The following is a 19,412-nucleotide window of genomic DNA, read 5'->3' as shown; positions in this document are numbered from 1 at the left end:
AAAGTAGTTCTATATTTCAATCATGAAAAATTAAAATGGTACAAGTCCAATGTCATGAAATTAGTGGTTTTCATTAGCTTCATATTACATTTGGCACAACATTTGGTATCACATTCCAAAAAATGCTATCTCAATTAGGGACGTAAATGTTATAAGTAAAATAACTGGTATCACATTTTGTAAATCCAGCATAAAATTACAAAAAATCGGGGTGAACTTTGAAAAAGTTAATATCTAAATTCACTTTTTATCAAAAATTCAACAAGTAATAATTTTAAACATTAACACAAAAGAAATGCTTAAATGCACACAAATATTACAGTAACTTCATTAGTTGCAAGAATAAGTTGTAAAGATTGTTGAGAATACATTTAAAAAGTAGTTTTTACCAACAATGCATACACATAAAACAGCAATTTTAACAGTAAACCTAAGACTTATTACACCTGAACACCAGCAAGACCAAAGAACTGGTAATGGATTTTAGGAGGCCCAGGCCCCTCATGGACCCCGTGATCATCAGAGGAAACTGTGTGCAGAGGGTGCAAACCTATAAATACTTGAGAGTGCAGCTGTATGATAAATTGGACTGGACTGCCAATACTGATGCACTGTGTAAAAAAGGTCAGAGCCGACTATACTTCCTTAGAAGGTTGGCATCCTTCAACATCTGCAATAAGATGCTGCAGATGTTCTACCAGACGGTTGTGGCGAGTGCTTTCTTCTACACAGTGGTGTACTGGGGAGGCATCATAAAGATGAAGGACACCTCACACCTGGACAAACTTGTTAGGAAGGCAGGCTCTATTGCAGGAATGAAGCTGGACAGTTATAACATCTGTGGCAGAGCGACGGGTGCTAAGCAAGCTCCTGTCAATCATGAAGAATCCACTGCATCCACTGAACAGTGTCATTTCCAGGCAGAGGAGTAGCTTCAGTGACAGACTGAGGAGATCGTTCCTCCCCTACACTATGCGACTCTTCAGTTCCACCTGGGGGGGTAAACGCTAACATTATTCAAAGTTATTGTCTGTTTTTACATGCATTTTTATTACTCTTTAATTTAATATTGTTTTTTTCTGTCAGTATAGGTAAACGCTAACATTATTCAAAGTTATTGTCTGTTTTTTACATGCATTTTTATTACTCTTTAATTTAATATTGTTTTTTTCTGTCAGTATACTGCTGCTGGATTATGTGAATTTCCCCTTGGGATTAATAAAGTATCTATTAATCTGGAAGTTGGCTAAAATGAAATCACATGCACCAGTGTATTTATTTAAAACATACATTTAACAAATAGTTTAATATCATTTACAAGCTGAATACAGCCACTGCACAACTACTTAAGATAATCTAAAAAAAAAGTAACACACATTTTAAAGTAACTGACAATGAAAGATGTTTTTGTTTGAAAAAAAAAAAAAAAATTCCATAAACCACCAAAATTACATGAAGAAACAACCAAGGTAACAGGTCATCTACAAAAAAAAGACAGCAGTGGGAAGTCAAGGGTAACTGAAGAAATCACCAGCAGATGGAGCTCAGGGTTAAATTACAGCAAGTAGTTTGTCTCAGCTGACCATGATGTACATGTCTCAGTTTTGCTTGAGTTCTTCGTCCTTGTATCTTCACCTTCAATGTGTTTAGGCAGGTATATGAAAAACACCAGGGAAAACAAGCATTTAACTGTACCTGTTTAAAATAAAAGAGCTTACAGAAAATTAATTCCAAATAAAATAAAAAATTGTAAAAATTAAGGGCAGCTGTTACACAGCATATGTTTAACTTGGAAAATTTATTATAAGAGTAAAGTTGTATTATGGTCTAAGTAAAGCCTGCAGAAATGGTTTTTGTTTTGGCAATAAATGGCTTAAAGTGAGAGACTTGTACCTTCTGCAGTATTTCCGTATTTTGTTTCCTTCTTAATCTATAAATATGCCTTTGTTTTATAATTTCAAAATGAGCCTGCACTGTATGTTGACACTCAGCCAATTTGCTCCAAGCATACTGTAACTTTCTCTATAAGAGGGAAGAGGGGAGAGGGAGAGGGAGGGTGGGGGGTTGTGGGGGAGAGAGACAGAGAGAGAGAGAGAGAGAGACATCATTACCTGGTATCATCTAGTCCAGTGTTTCCCAACCTCTGTCCTGTGTGCACACTGTGGCTGCAGGTTTTTGTTCCAAGCAGATCCCTAATCACTGACAACACCTGAATGCATTGATCTCATTTAATTAGCTGGTATTATTTTTCTTTTATTCTACATTCAGAAAAGCACAGCAGCATGATTTTTACATTTTATAAGACATTTAGAAATATTTCTGCTTTTGGTATAGATTTAAATGCTTAACTCTCTTTTGTTGATTTCATTATATTTTGCCCTTTCTCTGCAGTTTTCCCCCTTCATTGTATCTTATTAATGACAGTTAAAAATGAGCAGAGCAGACACCCAGGTAAACAATACTGAATAATCAAAGGCTGCAACTACTTTAGCATCAGACCCACTAATTAGTAAATAATGGATTCATTAAACAATTAGAACACCTAGAAAAGTAGAATGAAAATCAAGATGAAAATATTGTTAAAAAGAAAAAAATACATTATTCCCATATAACTGCTTGGTGCATTTTAATATATATATATATATATATATATATATATATATATATATATATATATATATATATATATATATATATATATATATATATAGTTTTTTTTACCAAAGTTAGTTTTCTAATTTCTATATTGTTCCCAAAACACAGAACTTGAGAAATAACACATCACTTAATTAGCCCAGGAGTCCAATTAAAAACAGAAGCTGCTTGGAACAAAAACCTGTAACCACAGTGTGCCCCCAGGACAGAGGTTGGGAAACACTGATCTAGTCTCCACACTTTTCACAACCTGCACGATTCAAAGCCTATGCGATCAAATTTTGTACATTATACCTATATTATTTTTAACTGCTTATTCCTATGAAGCCATAAAAAAGGTACTTCACATGCTTTCAAATTATAAGCTATCTTAGTCTTATTAAGTGGCACTGCTTCAAGATGCAATGCATTTTGTTAACTATACATGCAGCCTTTTACTTTAAATCAGTTTGATTGCTGTGTAAATGAAAAGTGCAGATTTCAAGACTATACTTAAATTAATTTCTCTCAGGCTACCAGGATCCTGCTCTAGCAAAAAGCTTTTTTTTTATAAAAGTTATGTTACTTTTTTAAATAAAGAGAGCAGTCCTGCATGCTGTTTTTGTTTCTAGAGATATATCAAGTATGTATCATTGATCTGCATTTGACACAGGCAGCTTGGCATCACACAGTGAGACAGTAATTGAACATACGCATACAGCCAGGTTAAGTAACTTGCTTGGCATCACACAATGAGAAAGTAAGAGTGAGTAGTGGAAACAAAACTGTCAGACTTTAGGTTTAAAGTCCAGTGCTGTAGCCTAAACACTAAACTATCTGTGAGTGGGAATGACTCAGAATGTGAGTGATGTGAATCAGTTGTATTGCCTTTCTTATTATCTTTAATTTTGACCCAAACGTAAGGCTGCAGCAATCTTACAATCGGAAATATGTTTTACTTCTACTATTTAAATTATGGCTACATTTCACAATAATAACCTGCATCATTCCTGGGGTGGGGCATGGTCAGTTGTATTGCCTTTCCTATTATCTTTAACTAGCAAAATACCCGCGCTTTGCAGCGGCGAAGTACTGCCTTAAAATTTTTATTAAGAAGAAAATTAAACCTTTTTAAACTGAGGGAAAATATACCAATAATTATTTATTAAGGATCTCTTTGTATACCACATTGTGAGTTCGGCCCTCCGGTTGTAATATGACAAAGCTGTGCGCTGAGCTTACTCTTAAGCATGCAACGTACAGTTGGCCATGTGAACAGTAATCTTGTTTCAAATCTCACAGCTTGGATTGCTGCTGTCATAATCGGTTTGAGTTTCATGGTTTGTTTCAATTACGACAGTACTTGTAGGACTTGTGTTGAAGAGACATTTGGCATCTGTCAAGCGTTGTAAGTATACAACTGGTTTCATCGATAACTTCACATACAGCTTTTGAGAGTTTAAACATTCATAAACATCAAAGTGTCCACTACTGAAATCGTCACCTGTCAATCTAAGATGTTTAAGAGGCATTGACGGTTGTTGAAAGGTGTAAAATATTTGGCCATTTCGGTACACTTGAAAGTGACAACCGAACAATTCAGCAGCAGCCATCAACTCACATGCAGATGCATAGGTGAAGGGCTTAAGCATTTTACTCTTATAGTGCTCCTGTGTAGTATAATTATCTCCTGTACCGTCATCAGTCCACACCTTGAACCTGTCCCAGTCATTCAATACATAAGACACAATGTTCCTCCGGATATCAAAAGTGAGTCTGATATGGCCGTGCAATACGTAACAAAGAGAATGGAAAAGTCAGGCGCCATCTCTGGGCATGGAAACCACTCGGTAAGTGACAGTTCTTTGATCGATGGTGATCACCTCGATAGACATGTTAATGGGGGTACGGTTGGAATGATAAAGGAAATGGGTACCTGAACAATGTAAAGTAAGTCTAAAATACCAAAACAATAACTATAATCGTAATAAATGAACAATAAAACAGCGGAGAAGTTGTGGATTAAATAAAAAGGCTGTAGTTATCAGCAGGGAGACGTGAATCCCGTGGCGAAGCAAGGAAGGGAATGTAGAGACTGGAGCAATCGACGGCCTTATATAGGCAGGCAGCCAACAAATTGGGGAGGCGTTGGGTTGGGGGACCCAACACCGCCTCACACGGTGACCGAGCTGCAAGCTATGGACGTATATATGTACGTAAGTAGGATTCAGTTAGCATTGGGAAACCACGTACCAAATTTCTTGAAGATGGGCCCATAAGTAACAAAGACAGTTGAAAAGTTCAATATGGCGGCCGACAGTCGCATCATACCACCGAAATAAGTACCAAATTTCAGCCTTTTACGTACATGGGAAGTTGGAGAATTAGTGTCATTGGAAACTTCAATATGGCGGCCGACAGTGGCATCATACCACTGAAATAAGTATGTACATCGGTTTTGGTTAGCGCAGGGAAGCCACCTACCAAAATTTCGTGAAGATGGGGCCATAAATAAGAAAGTTCAACATGGCAAACGTTGTCAACCGTTATGACCGTTACACGTAGAATTTCGAAATGAAACTTGCTTATCTTTTGTAAGTAAGCTGTAAGGAATGAGCCTGCCAAATTTCAGCCTTCTACCTACACGGGAGGTTGGAGAATTAGTGACGTTGGAAAGTTCAATATTGCGGGCGACAGTGGCGTCATACCACTGAAATAAGTATGTACATTGGTTTCGGTTAGCGCAGGGAAGCCGCCTACCAAATTTCGTGAAGATGGGGCCATGAATAAGAAAGTTCAACATGGCGGACGTTGTTGACCGTTATGACCATTATGCGTAGAATTTCGAAATGAAACCTGCTTAACTTTTGTAAGTAAGCTGAAAGGAATGAGCTTGCCAAATTTCAGCCTTCTACCTACACGGGAAGTTGGAGAATTAGTGACGTTGGAAAGTTCAATATGGAGGCCGACAGTGGCGTCATACCACCGAAATAAGTATGTACATCGGTTTTGGTTAGCGCAGGGAAGCCACCTACCAAATTTCATGGAGATGGGGTCAGCCTTCTACCTACACAGGAAGTTGGAAAATTAGTGACGTTGGAAATTTCATTATGGCGGCCCACAGTGGCGTCATACCATCGAAATAAGTACGTACATCGGTTTCGGTTAGTGCAAGGAAGCCGCCTACCAAATTCTGTGAAGATGGGGCCATAAATAAGAAAGTTCAACATGGTGGATGTTATCAACTGTTATCGACCGTTACGTGTAGAATTTCGAAATGAAACCTGCTTAACTTTTGTAAGTGAGTTGTAAGGAATAAGCCTGCCAAATTTCAGCCTTCTACCTACACGGGAAGTTGGAGAATTAGTGATGAGTGAGTGAGTAGGTGAGTCAGTTAGTGAGTAAGTCAGTGAGGGCTTTTCCTTTTATTAGTATAGATTTTGACCCAAACGCAAAGCTGCAGCAATCTTACAATCTAATGCTATCCTAAAAGCACACAATTGCAAATGATTATGCTGATGTACAATATGATGTTATGGAAAATTCTGTACTTAAATTTTCCTTTTATTAGGGCACAGATCAAAAAAGAATGAAATCATCTCGGCTGTGATGGTGTCAGTGTACATAACTGTATTTGCTTTCTATTGTGTGTGGACATTTAACACCAAAATACATTCCTAGCAAATATTTAAAGCTTTGACATTTTTTGATTTAACCAAACTTTATAGTTTTTGAATGAGGAAACATTCTCTCACTCAGCTATCTTTGCGTCCTAAGGCACCATGTTTCCTTTTTTACTTATTAATCAATACCTAGTACTACTGTACTTCTATTCAGTTAAAATCCATATTGCAGAAATATGTTTATATGTGTACTTAGTTAACTTGCGTAAACAAATTTAAAGTAAAATCCTGCAAAACCTGGGTATGGAAAGATTATTGAAATTTCAAATTTACTACTCTTTACTCTAATACCCAATGTTGATTCACTACTAACGAGACGCTAACCTGGGTATCATGTGTTGTTTTTCGTGATTTATACTTACAGTGTTTACTGATATGACAAAATTAATGTGCATACTAAATATATTTATCAATTAATTCCTAAATTAACTGTGAATTTCAGAAAATGTTTGCCAGACAACTAATTCCTAAATTAACTGTGCATTTCAGAAAATGTTTGGCTGTTTAACTTCCTACTTATCAACTGATTTTTTTCTAATTCATATCTTACTTAAATTTGCTAACTTTTCTTTTTAACTCATCTTCGAAGTGGATGCTTGTTTTAAAATTTCGCCTAGTATTTTGTTCATAAGTGAGTTAAACAAAATGTCTAAGTGTCAATGTTCAAGTGAAGCACATAATCATTTCTGGTTTATATAAACATAAAACTTCTACTATTTTATAAGTTTTTTCTCTTGATGTGACTATTCTCGTTATATCCACGCACCATCGCTATTTTCACCGAACGCACTTTTACTCAATCTTAATCCCACGATTCCCGTGATCTACAACTGTATGACACTTCTCACCCCACGATTTATCCTAATCCTCGTCCTCGCGAACTTCATCTCTTCCACACTCAGGTAACTTCTGTATATCTCTGGTAGCTGGTCTGATGTTTTACGGGACTGTCACTCTGGCAGCTTTCTGAAGTGCTTAACTATAGCGCACTGTACACTAAACAACGCACAGAGCTGTCTGTGTCACACTGTTTACTCAAGTATTTCTCACTGTATACATCTCACCTCCTAGCCAATCGCAGTCTCACTGGGTTTGTTGCCAACTCTGAGTGGGGATTTGTGCCTAAAACCTCCAATCAGCACTTGGGTCCAGGGCGTGGCTGCACGTTGTTTTACTTGATTGGATGACAATTTGATCCAATCACACCTCGATTGAATCTGGGTCCTCCAATCAACGTTCGAAATTCGGGTCCAGGGCGGTGCCTCTCTATCGTTTTTCGAGTGTTTAATTTTAAGCAAACCCTCTAAATTTTTTATCGCCGTTTGAGATACAAGAATTTGGAGAAGTGCCTAGTAAAACAAACGAGTTAAGTGGTAACTGTAATTACCATTTGTAATTGTAAATTGATCTGTTCAAAAATGTGTCTAACGTTTCTTGCACTTTACATTCGGTTGATTTGTTTTCATGTTTGTTTCTTTAGCTATCTGCATTTATCTGACTCTGTTGCGCTTGAGGATAGGTGATCGGATCCGGATGAGCATATCAATTTTGGGTACACAGTTATATAGACAGTTCAGCACGTCAAACGAAGGATTAAATGTAGCGAATTGCTTTGTTGTGCGTTGTTCTGAACATGTAACGCATGTACATACACGGGACGCTTACGTTATCAAGGTCCCTTAGTTTTTCAAACTTAAAACTCCGCACATTATAGAGCTCCGATGATGTGATTGTGTGGCTTTCGTAAACAGAAAGCCGGTGGTTAAGCTGAGACGATATCTTGGAGGGTGAACATCAGTTTTTATTCTCAGGATTATATGTGCTTTTTGACCTTTTAGACTAATACTACTTATTCTGTTCATTCTATTTAAGGAAAACAAGTATGAAGAGACTCAAATTGAACGCGTAATATTTGTTGGCTGACAGTAATTGCATCATATTTTGCTCTTTGGAGCTGTTTTACCAGTTTATTTTCATTTATATTTTTGGAGAAGTTCTAAATTCAGTTAAATGCATTGGTGACCTCCCGCAGTGCACAAAGGAAAATAACACAGAAACAGAAAATCTAGACTTTAACTATAATGTACACTCAAGCTATTTTCAAGTTATTTAACCACTCATTATTATGGTCATGGAATATGCCAAATATTTTGTGCTCTGGAGCTCCAGCCCCAGACCATGCTGTTACCTGCTTTTATTCATCCCAGTGTTCACGGTTCCAGAACACGGCACACTGTAGTCCCAGCTAACACTGTTTCCTTGTTGACTCAAGCTACAAGTCTCTCACCAAGACTGCCACTGTGGTATTCTAAAAACACCGCAGCCGCTGTCCATTTAGTTATAGGGCCCAAGATAGGTGATCAGGGTTGCAGGTCCTGCATATGTTTCCAGCCCAATGACAGCTGAAAATCCTCCTAATGGCACTATGGACCAGCCCAAATAATTAATACTGTTGACATCTGGAGGGGGAGTTTTACAGCTGTCGACATCCCCTCCATGTGGATTATTTCCACTGTTGAATTCTGGTTTATCGGTGGGAGTCTCTGTTGGAGTTTTTCAGATGTTGGAGTCCAGGGGAAGCATGCCCTCTTGTATTATTGCTGCTGGGAGAGAGAGAATTTTGGCTCTTTCGCTGGGTGCACAAGCCATTACAAAATAGCACAAATAATGCACACCGTCAAAATTTTTCCCCACACAACAATTTGAAAAATAGCCAGATTTCACATGGAAAGCTGATACATCTTTTAACCCTGCAGTTGATACACCTCAGAGCCTCCAACACCCAAAATCTGCTTACAAGAGCCCACTGTTCTATAATCTGCATACAGTAGCCACTTGTTTCTTGGTTCCAGCCAGTCTGATGATTCAGGTCCCAAAGGCTCCTCCTGTAGCTAGAGGTCCTCCAGCTTGTCTATCCCAGGCTGACAGACAAAAAGTGCTACTACAGGTGTTCAACCAATGACAGCTGAGTTTTTGAATTGTCTTGTTCTCAGCTACTCAGCATACTCAGCAAGGCACATCTCAGTGAATCACATAAAGCGACACTCATTACATCTGCGATCTTGGCAGTAGAATTAATTCATCCATTTTATTCACCAGTAATCTTACATTTCCAATAATGTTCTCCGGGTCATATCTCTGTTTCTTGTTTATTTTTTTAACACTAGGTCTACTGCCATGGTATCTGCATTGAAGCTCTTTCAGTGTATCAATTTTCTGTTGCACAAACAAATTCTGTTTCAAAGGGCTATCACCCGATCCTTCATATACACAAGCCCACTGCTGCTGTTGTCAAAAAGCTACCAACACAGAAGAAGTAGCAACCGAAAAGCTCTTACTGAAGCACAGACTGTTTTTTTTTGTTTTTTTTTAGTTGTAATGTCATCAAGGAGAGGTGATGCCCCGTAGAGCTTCTAGCAAAAATGATCATACAGCAGCCAGCCATTTCTTACTCCTATCTAATAATCTGATTTAAATCACAAAGGCTTTCTCTTATGCAGTTTAGAGGTACAATAGTATGTATCCATTCTAGTCTGACAGTCACCTACAAAGTGCCAATACTAGAGCCCAACTAATAACAACCTAGTCATCACAGTATTTTTAGATTAATCCATGTGAACCCATGCTAACAAACAGGGTTAGGCAGTCTAAAACTTACTGTATCTGTAGTCCAAATGACCCAAATTGTGGTGTTCCCAGTGTTGCATTATTGTGGTTTTTATAGATAGCCAAGATGTTTCTGTACACTTCTGAACTTCTAAAGACGTTTTTCCTTTAAAGAAAAAAAAGTTTCAGAGATGAAATAGAACACCTAAGCTCTGGAACCTGCTTTCACTATGCCTCAGTTAAAGAGGCATGAACTTATAAATACATCTAGCAAATTAATACATTCAGTCCAACATAGAGTGTCATTTTCAGTTTTTTTCTAAAACTTTCAAAATCCAACAAATCAAGAGATTTGAAGATTCTTCAAACCATGTGCACTAAGCCTGGTAACTTGTTCCATGTTTTGATTTTTCTTTGTAATAAAAAATACCCATAACATGCAGTTTGTGAAATACTCTTTTTTCATTTCCCGTTTTGCACTATTATAGTCAATTGTTAATACTTAAAATTTTCAGGACTTCACCTGAAATCTAATATTAGATAAACAGCACCCATGTTAGCAAATAATATTTTTATTTACTTTTTTGTGATTCTTCTTGTTATTTTTAGTATTTTTTTCTTTTAATATTGTTTGTTTTTTGTTTTATCGTGACACTATTTTCAATTTCATGGGCACTACAACCTTTTCTTTTTGGCTTCCCTGTTGCTAATTCAGTTAATAATCATATGTCCTGCATCATGTGTGACTTACTCAGCCCATTTATAAAGACGGTGGTACTCTTTAGTCAAATCCTATTGCTGGGTGTTCTGCCACCAGTGCTGATGAGCACAAAGGAAGGAAGATGCACCAATAGTTAAGAACAAAGTCATTAAGAGAATGGTCAAAACCATGAAATGAGCCAAACTGTCATCAAGTAAAAATGGAGATGAAAAATTCAAAGTCTATGGAACTGAACATTAGGTTGTTTGCCAAAAAAATAATTTAGGGTGTACTTACATTGGCAATTTGTTTTGCGCTCGCATATAACCCCAAAAAGTCTACTTCGTTTGGCTAATGTGATCCCTCCGTGCCGGACTAAACATACCGTGACCTGGCCCGCTTGGAAGAGGTGGGTCCCATCACAGTTCAGTAGCATTTGGGAACAGTGTGATCGCTAAACGTGCCTGAGCATGGAAAACAGACATGACGTCAATGATGCAACAAGTCAGATAGTGAAATTCTCATTTCATTCAATATCTTTTGATTTAAAAACAGGTTTTTAATCTCATCTTACGTGTGAACGTAAATTGTAGTTGGCAAGAAAAGCTGCGAAATCATCCCTTAACATTACTTGTCACCATAAAAATCTTCTTGAATGTGCAGCACACTCAATAAATCTTTAAGAGGGTACAGCATTATCCTGCCCTACACAACTCCAAAACAACCACAAAATAAGTAAAATAATTTTGACATGTATGGTGTCACACCATGTTCAGATCTTGCTTTGGCTTTACATGAAGTCGCATGGCCATGACGAAAATGTGCCGGGCCCAGAACATTAAGCGCAGTATGAGTGCAGGCCAGTGGCGGGAGGGGGGACAAGCGTTTGGGCACGGTATGGAAGAAACATGCCTAGTGTGAGTACATCCTTAGAAAAGTCGCACAAATTATTCACAGTTTATCCACGAGCTTGAACAGTGATACCTCCAGGTCATTCGCTTATAAACTATTTCTCTGATGACATCATTTGATAGAATATCAAATGGCAATACATGTGAAAATAAAATGGCATTGCAGTACAATTAACCAAACATCATGGTACAAAACTTCAACTGTGGAAAAGCAACCTTGAGTCAAGCAAATGGCACTATTCCTGGATTCCCTAATGTTTAAAACATAAATCCACCCTAAAGAAAATAGAAAATACATAGAGCCCAAAAAAATTAAAATGTAACGAATCATAATATTGGCATTGTGAAAAAGATATTGTTATTCTTTTGCAGTCATTTTGATTTGATACTTTTTTTCTCAGACCTTTCACTTTGTATTTGACTTGTCTTTTGTTTTTTGAGTCTTGGTTTAAACCACTTGTTGCCATTCCCAACTTTGCTTTGTTTTTTGATCATTCATTTGCACTCTTCCTTCAAGTCATCTACTGGTCAGCTTTTCAACTATCTTGAAAAAGGCACATTCTGCTTTTTTCCAGCTTATGGCAGTTCGCTTACATCATTCATTGCAAAGTTATTGTTTTGAATCATTGTTTTGCTGCATGATCCAGCTATGCTTCAGCATACATACAGATGGCCAGATTTCCTTCTCAAGAATTTTCTCATACAGACTTTTCTGATACATGTTCTTAATATGGATGTATTTATTGTTTAGTTTACATCAGACTTAATGGGACCTGGAAAGCTCGATTTCGCTCATTTTTCCACAGAAAATTCTCCCAAATGGTATTTATGTTTTTTTTTTTTTTGATTGGCAGTGCTTTCTGGATTAGTGCCATTATGAGTACTGAGTTATGTTCAAGTTCTTTGGATGTGGTCCACAAATCAGACACATTATTAAAAACAAGTGCTTCAAAAATCTTTTGAAAGATTTTTAAGGGCGTTATTATGAATTTTCTTGACACCTGCAGAGCACCAAATTATGTCCAACTGATTGACAATATGCTTCAAGCTTACAAAACCATGAAGTCCAACATAACGCTAAAGGTTAATTTTCTATATTCACACATAGATTTCTTCCCTGCTAAATTTGGTGCGCTCAAACATGGATGCTTTAACAGGACATTGCAAATGGAAAAACTGGGTAAGAAGAAAACATTCAATGCCAGCCAGGTGTTGTTGGACACTAAAACGAAAAGCATCATATGCTAAGTATAAATGAAAATTTGCAGCAAAAAATACTGCTCAAAAAATTAAAGGAACACAATTTTTCAGCACAATTTTTGATAAAATTAGCTTCCAGTATTATAGCTTCGGTGAAATTATTTTTAACAGTAATGCGTTCATAGTGGCAACAGTGTCTTCTTCACAAGTAATTCCTTTTAGATTCTGAGTCTTACTTGCGTGTGCATGTTTATTATTTTAATTCCTACGTCTAAGACTAAAATTTACATTTATTTACTTTAACCTCCTTGATGTTAACCCAGAGCATAATTCAGGCTCTGAATTCTATTTAATTACATTTAGGCCCAAGTCAGACTCAGTGCAATGTGGAATAGCTTTAAGTCTGAACAACTCTAGGGACTGTATTCTGCTGCCATCTAGTGGATAAAATAACATTATGGTGCAAAAAAACAATGAATATTTCTATGCATTTTGCTCCTGTAAGAAAACTTATCAATATTCATGAGTGCAACAGAGCCTTCAGCCAAAGTACAATGGCATGTAAATGAGAAGCTGTAAAGCAAAATTTAGAACAAGCTGAAGCTGAACCATTAGTTGAATCAAGTGATGCTGATGACAGTGTAACTTGCTCATCAAACGATGACACAAATAGTGAATGTGATGTATACAGCACTGTATGACCGAACCACAGTAATATGCCAGGTGAATTTGGTTTCCTGAAGGTTCACAGTGGTGCAGGTAGGTAAAGTATGTGGCAAAAAGGCAAAATGATTGTGATCAAGCAGAAAAACAAGAAAGACACGACCTTCCTAAGCACTGTTCACAATGCAGCAACTGCCATTCATGTCAAGGGGAATGTGGAAGTCACTAAACCTTGCACTGTTGTAGCCTACTAGATGTATAAGCCCATGCTGTAGAAAGCATGGGGTCCCAGAAACTATTGAAATCGTCTGAAAAAAAAATTGAAATGTAGAGATGTCAGGTAATTGAAAGGAATTAATCTGGGCATCTCTCTCCTACAATGTTTCGTTTTGCCAACGTGCTTGCATCGCTTGTGCATTAGCGGCTAAGTGACTTTGTCAGTCATTCTTCAGGGGTTTAATTTTGCCGCCGTGCTGGCCTCGCTTGTGTATCCTTGGAGGTGGAGCCCTTAGCGCAACTCCAGTTCTCACTTTCGGGACCGGACAAACAGACAGACACACTTCCGCTCATAGATGTTTATATATAAGACAATAACACAAGGGACATGTTAATCATACGTATCGTGGACTGACAATCTACCCTCTCATGCTCAAGCAGCAGGAAAAATATAAGAAAACCATGCAAAGAAACATACCCTCCTTTGTCGGTTGCAACATGGGGCTTTATGTTGATGGCTGTATTAAAATATGACACACGGAAGTATGTACTAATTCTGCATCAGTACAGCAATGTACACTAAAAATTTATTTCCTGCTGTAACTGTGTTGATGTTTTAGTATTTACATGTTTCTGTTATATGTAATAACATTTTTCTTTTTAAAAAATGTACATTGTTTTTGACTCGTTTCTCTGAAGGTAAACATAACTGAGGCTATACTACCATTTGACACATATCCTACTGTGAATTTTATCTTTGTTCATGTTATCTGGTTTCATTATCTAGAGTGTATCAGCTTATCTTTTCAACTAGCAGAGTTGGTCAACCCATTAGGCCAGATAGACGGCTGCCAAGTACTCTGTTATTTGAGGGTCACCATTTAGGTAAGTTAAGAGGTGAACTACATTAATTGCACACTTCAGTCACCAAAGAGGACCACCCCTCCATGCCAAGGACACCAAAAGGGCTTCAGCCATTATTGTCACCTAGTTTTTTGCCTTGTACACGTTTAAACAACTTGCACAATATAACATTCCAGACCTACTTAATCCAATTCAAGGTTGCAAGGACCAGAGCCTGTCTCACTAGCATTAGGAACAAAGCAGGAAATAACTCTAGATGAGATTCCAACCCATCGCAGGACCTACACGCACATACATTTCAAATGGTTAGTTACAATTTTATCTAAATCAGTGTATGAAGATGAAAAGAATGTTTGATTGGTTAATCAATTATCAATTTTGCCTTGAGCAATGCTGCAATTAAATTATTTGGTTTGGCTCCCATGAGATCGACAGGCGGATCGGTGCGGCATCCGCAGTGATGCGGGCTCTGCATCGGTCTGTCGTGGTGAAAAAGGAGCTGAGCCGTAAGGCAAAGCTCTCAATTTACCAGTCGATCTACGCTCCTACCCTCACCTATGGCCATGAGCTATGGGTAGTGACCGAAAGAACGAGATCGCGAATACAAGCGGCTGAAATGAGTTTCCTCCGCAGGGTGTCTGGGCTTTCCTTTAAAGATAGGGTGAGAAGCTCAGTCATCTGGGAGGGACTCTGAGTAGAGCCGCTGCTCCTCTGCATCTAGAGGAGTCAGATGAGGTGGCTCTGGCATCTGATCAGGATGCCTCCTGGACGCCTCCCTGGTGAGGTGTTCCGGGCACGTCTAACCGGGAGGAGACCCCAAGGAGGATCCAGGACACACTGGAGGGACTATGTCTCCCGGCTGGCCTGGGAACGCCTTGGGATTCTCCCGGAAGAGCTGGAAGAAGTGGCCGGGGAGAGGGAAGTCTGGGCCTCTCTGCTTAAGCTGCTGCCCCCGCGACCAGACCTCGGATAAGCGGAAGAGGGTGGATGGATGGGTTTGGCTCCCACTTTATTTTTCTTAGACTTATATCAAGGAAACTTAAGCACAGTCATTTTAAGAAGCAGAAGTATACAATTTATTGATAAACACAAGGATTATAGAATTATATTGACATATATGACAGGACGTAAGATAGATGATACAAACATGTAACACTAAAGAGGCTTGGTGTTTACTGGCTGTTTAGAGTTCTAATTGATCTTTGTACAGATAAACAGTTTTATAATACCAAGTCTTTAAGGATGATGTCTGATGTTGTTTGGCATTGTTGCTGTTATTGCTCTGGGCTAAAGTGAAAGATTCTTCTTGCACTGGAGAGCACTAAATCTCTTTGTAACATGATCCTTTGTTCATGGTGTGCTGTTATTTTCTCAGGCTGTTTGTTGTGTTTTCTGCAACTTCATAGGCAAAAGTGTTACTCTTTCTGGTACAACAGGTTAGGGTCTGAACTTCACTTCTTGAAGTAATGTCTGCTGCTCAATCTTCTCAGATTGGTCTCAGAATTTGGCTTGGCACAGTGACTGTCAGCTCTCTGATCCAAAAAGAGGAGAGATTGTCAGTTGTCAGCTCCTCAAAGAGAAAGTGGCTTAAGAGATTTTAGGTTTCAGAGAGGGAGCAGGTTTAAGAGGGAACAGAGAGATGATTGCAGGTGGTTTAGATAGAAGATATAAACACTGGTGATTAGATTGAAGTCACTTCCAGTTACAGAACCAGTGGGTACTTATAGGCACATTCTTTTTTCCATCATGAACAGAAACAGTTCAGTTTTCAGTTACAAGCCTAGGATGAATGTTTACTTGGTGCTTTCATGTCTGAAGGAGGCACTGCAAAGATGTCAGCTCAACTCTGATTTACACCTTTGTTATCAGATGAGGTACAGGGCTGATACTGTTATGAACTGCATTTCAGCCACTTACTCTGAAATGCAAGTCGTGAGTGCAACTGGATTTCTGCACCCCTGTTAAATCTGCGGTATTAACAGGCCTTGTGTTCCTCTAAAAGCCCAGCAGAACAGGCCATGCTAAAGATGTCCAGAATCTGATAAAAACTTAAAAAAGGAATTCAGCCACTGATGCTTACAGGTCCAGGATTCAGTTTTGATTTTGTTAAGGAAGAGTTCTTCCAGATTTGTTTTTCTGATTAAGCCAGTTTTCTGATTAAGTACCCAGGGTCCTTGTATCATGTTGATTGATCACTAACCTTGGTGATAAAGGGAAAGTAATCTTCTTATATAATATGCTACCGTGGCTTGTCACTTGTCTGTCCAGGATTTAAATCACCTGTAGCTCACAAACCGTTTCACCTATTGACTTGGAATTTGGTAAACATATACTACGTGACGTCTACTATCTACTTTTGGGGTGATGATTTTTATTACTCTTTATTTTTATTTTATTTTATTGTAGAATCAACTCTCGGCAGCACACAGCAGAGCAGCCGTGCGGTGCATGCGTATGGGTGCCGTTCTCATTCCCTACCACCTTCGCGGTCACTTCCCTCACCTCTTCATATCTTTAATCATTGTTGAGGCAGATTGAACACTTAAGTGCCAGCTTAAGTGAAAAATTAAAGAAAATGTACTAAGTAATTGCAACACAAAAACTAACTTAATAAGTTTTAATGCGAAAAGATGCTGACGAAAGAAGAGAAGCAGCAGGCAAATAGGGTGGAGAAAAGAAGAGCTTCTCAATAAGTAGCAAGCGCATCAACCTCTGAGCAAATGAATGCTAAACGTACAGTGAAAGAGTATAAATGCTCAAGTCAAGTGTATTCACTGCACGTTATCGTGCAGTACGCCGTTACTGGTATTTTATAATATCCAATCATCAAAGCAAGAAGATATAGCTAGTACTTCTAATCTCTACCAATTTCTTCTACAGGAGTGAACTCTTAGCTGAAATAAGAAAAACATGTAATAAAGGGAAATCAGCCACTGACCATATACCCTCTTCATAAATTTCGGCAAAGGTTTGTTTAATTCAGTTAGTTCTCAACTAAGGTCAGTTTGATTTCATCTGGGATATAAATCTTATGAAGTTTTTTTTTTTTCTCTTGTTGCTCCTTCAAAAAACTAGCATATTAGTGAAACATAATCACTCTAGTCTAAACTTGTGGTAACTGCCCACTAACACATCTGTACTTAATATGTGGTTTTCTCTTTTGTTTTGTGTTTGCGCCCACTATTTTCCCTATGGTACACATTAAAATAACTGACCTATAGACACCATAAGCCTGCTTTTGCTCCAGCAACCCTTAATAGGATTAAAAAAATAATAGATGAATGGCTCTCGCTTCTACATCCACTGTGGCCATTTGTTGCCATTGGTTTCAGTTCCATTGAGCTTTATAATTAGGTAAAGTAGGTTCTGACAATGGATGGGTGAATGGAACAAACCTCTAAATCTACCTTATTACACCTTATGTTTACACTCAGATGTTCACCCCAGTTACATTTTTTACATATACTGTATGTTGGAAAGTTGCTTTCTGAAATAAAATGTAATGTTTTTCATTTTTGTGAATTTACTCTATTAAACAATCTATTATATTTATTCTCTTTTACAATTCATGGTTGCGGGGTTTAGATAGGCAGCATTATGACAGATACCAACCATGGATTGGGTTCCTGTCCATCACTGGAAACATATATAATCTCATGCTCAATCAAAAATGGGATGAATTTAGAGTTATCCATTTTAACGTTGGGATGTAGGAAAGAAGAGAGATTTTTGTAATCATATTGATTCTCTATGGATGGATAGATAGATAGATAGATAGATAGATAGATAGATAGATAGATAGATAGATAGATAGATAGATAGATAGATAGATAGCCAACCAGGCTGTGGAGGACTCCATGTCCCATGGAGCCATGCATGAGACTGGGAAATCAACATCGACAAAGGAGGCTGCCACCAAGTGTCCCGGGGGAGGTATTGAGCTGTCCATGGTGGCTCCCCCGGAACATATGCAACTTTATTTGTCCTCAAATTTGCCTTTTTACAGAGGCTTTTTATATAGTGAATTATTTCATGATTACCAAATTTTAAGCCAAAAGGGTAGAATTAATCTTTTAATTAATGAGTTAAAATGCAACCATCAATTACATCTATGAATTTCAGCACATGTTCTATAATTTACATTTAGGTATTGTGATGAAATAATTCAAAAATTACTATTATGAAGGTTTGGGGATTGGCCAAAGATGAAAACATTTTCTTTGCCATCACTACAAACAATGCTAGGTTAGAAGCACATACAAAAATGGTAATTTTTAGGCTGGAATGTTTCTTTAAAATCTCTTTTTTATGTAACATTGCAAAGTACTTGTTACATATACCTGTATGTGTCATGCCTTTATTCTTCTGTCCTTTACCACATAACCTCACAATTATGGCTACATTCTATTTTAAGTAGCCTTGTTCTTATTTACTGTACAGTATATAATTGCCATTTTAGTTATTTTGATCCTGCCACTAACATATATTCATTTATGTTATTTCATCCTCACCAGTAGAATTCAGTTATTGCTGTATTACAGCTGTAACTATAATTTTGTGTAGCTTTACAAATTCAACTTGTTTTGTTTTTAACTCTTGTAGGTTTAAGAAAAGCACATTTATCTTCTCCACAATCTCATCGTTTTGGTCATGACACAAAGCTCATGGCCATAGGTGAGGTTAGAGACATAGTTTGTCTGGTAAATCAAGTCTTTTCTCTTCTGGCTCATCTTCCTTCTTTACCACTATGGATTGGTACAGCAAACACACTACTGTGCTGTCTGTTGATCTCGCTATCCTTTTTCCCCTCACTTGTGAACAAACACCTTGAGATACTTAAACTCCTCTACCTGAGGCAGTCACTCACCTCCCACTCTGAGCAGACATACCACCTTTTCCCTACTAAGAACCCTTGCTTCAGATTTGGAGGTGCTG

General features: G+C 37.9%; 1 long non-coding RNA gene across 1 annotated transcript; it reads right to left on the bottom strand.

The window, feature by feature from the left end:
• Positions 1–960: 960 nt before the first annotated feature.
• LOC120518009 lies at positions 961–7,343 on the bottom strand. Its single transcript, XR_005631160.1, has 3 exons — positions 7,166–7,343; positions 1,532–2,022; positions 961–992 (listed from the first exon to the last, which is right to left on the bottom strand). It is a non-coding gene; the product is annotated as an uncharacterized LOC120518009 (long non-coding RNA).
• Positions 7,344–19,412: the final 12,069 nt, after the last annotated feature.

This window comes from Polypterus senegalus, chromosome 17 (assembly GCF_016835505.1).
Source record: "Polypterus senegalus isolate Bchr_013 chromosome 17, ASM1683550v1, whole genome shotgun sequence".
In the NCBI taxonomy this organism is placed as follows: Eukaryota; Metazoa; Chordata; class Cladistia; order Polypteriformes; family Polypteridae; genus Polypterus; species Polypterus senegalus.
This window is presented reverse-complemented; position numbering and strand designations above follow the sequence as displayed.